Below are 1,666 nucleotides of genomic sequence, written 5' to 3'. Positions count from 1 at the left end.
AAAATGTATTACGATACCCAACCCTATTTATGAGTGAGTCACTGAATCGTTCACTCAACCAATTCATTCAAAAATGCTGATTCATTCAGGAACAAAACAAGTGATTGGCTAAAGAAGTGAATCGCTGAATCGTTTCGTCAAAATAATCGACTGTGTTGCTCAGAGACATACAACTGTTCTGTGGATTTGTTTGGAGCTATTTTCGATAAGTGGAGCAAAAGTAATAAATGCTAAAATAATAATAATAATAATTAAACAATTAATCTCATTAATTGTAATACAGTGATGTTATTTTCAGTTTAAGCTTATCTTTGACCAGTCCTTTAAAAAAATTACATAGAACAGAATGAAACGTTATAATGCAATTAAGTAAATGTGATAACTGTGTCAATATTTAACAGCATTAAGCACATTTAATTAATATCATGACATTTAGCAACCCTTTTGAAAAAATAAAGTGTCTTATTTAACAAAGAACTAGAATAAAGCTTTAAGTGAAGCACTGAGTTTGACAATAAAGCCTGGCTGGTTTTCGAGCCATCTAAACAAAATTTCATAATACTACCGACGGTTTCTGAAGAACGATGCCTCTTTCGTGTGTGTAGGCATGGGAGAGGGAGGACCTCAATGATTACTTCACCACCTTTTCCATTTCTCACACAATCTGACCCCTGAGATGAATTTCGTTTTCAGTGAGATAAAGAAAGCCAAATGCCACCTGGGCTGTGACCCTCTCCCGATGCGTATAGGTCACGGCCGACATTCTTTGTTGACATGTCAGCAACTGAGCTTTGGAAATGGCAGCACAAACAAGGCAGATGATGACATGTCTTCCTCCCCGGACTCTCTGCCCTATGTCTGGATTTTAGGATTCCGTCAGGTCAGTCTTCCCAACAGGTTAATAAAGGCCTGGCATATCGAAACACATTGCAAGCGTTGTACATGCTTTACATGTATTCTTTAACTAATTTGCTCAGCAAGATTTCCTTCACAATCTTCAGGAAATTTAAATAGCTTACAAGAAAGAAAAAGCACATTAAATTACTCCATGTTATTTTTATATTATTTATATACTATTATAGTATTTACTGATATTTTGAATGAGCTTGTATTTTTTATTAAAATTTTTGTCAGTTTAAGCACATAATTTTTTTGTGCTTTTGTCCTTTTTATTAGTGTTATATATATTTCTAGTTGGGTTTAATTTATATTGTTTTAATGTTTAATTAAATAAATTAGATATTTAATTTATATTTGTTTTAAGTTTTAATATTTTTTTCAGGCTCAGATGTTTCGCCAAAAATTCCTTAGAATAAATAAATATAAAAAAAAAGACACAAATGAGTTTATTAATAAAATGGAATAATTTAATGGTAAATATTGGTGTTCATCTTGACATCTGTTTTTGATTGTATACATTGGTGAGCACAATCTTGAACCATTGCTGAGACACGTGAGATTCATGTAGTTTTTTTTTTTTTTTCAGGAGACATACCTGAAACAGTAGTATTGTTGTATCATTAAAATACCTTGATTTTATATATTTTTTATTATTAGCTTTTATTATTATTTAGAATTAAATTTTATTTTGTTCTGTTTTTGTTGTTTTTCTCTCTCTCTCTCTCTCTCTCTCTCTATATATATATATATATATATATATACATAG

This window comes from Sinocyclocheilus anshuiensis, unplaced genomic scaffold, assembly GCF_001515605.1.
Source record: "Sinocyclocheilus anshuiensis isolate Anshui unplaced genomic scaffold, SAMN03320099.WGS_v1.1 scaffold1346, whole genome shotgun sequence".
NCBI lineage: Eukaryota > Metazoa > Chordata > Actinopteri > Cypriniformes > Cyprinidae > Sinocyclocheilus > Sinocyclocheilus anshuiensis.
This window is presented reverse-complemented; position numbering follows the sequence as displayed.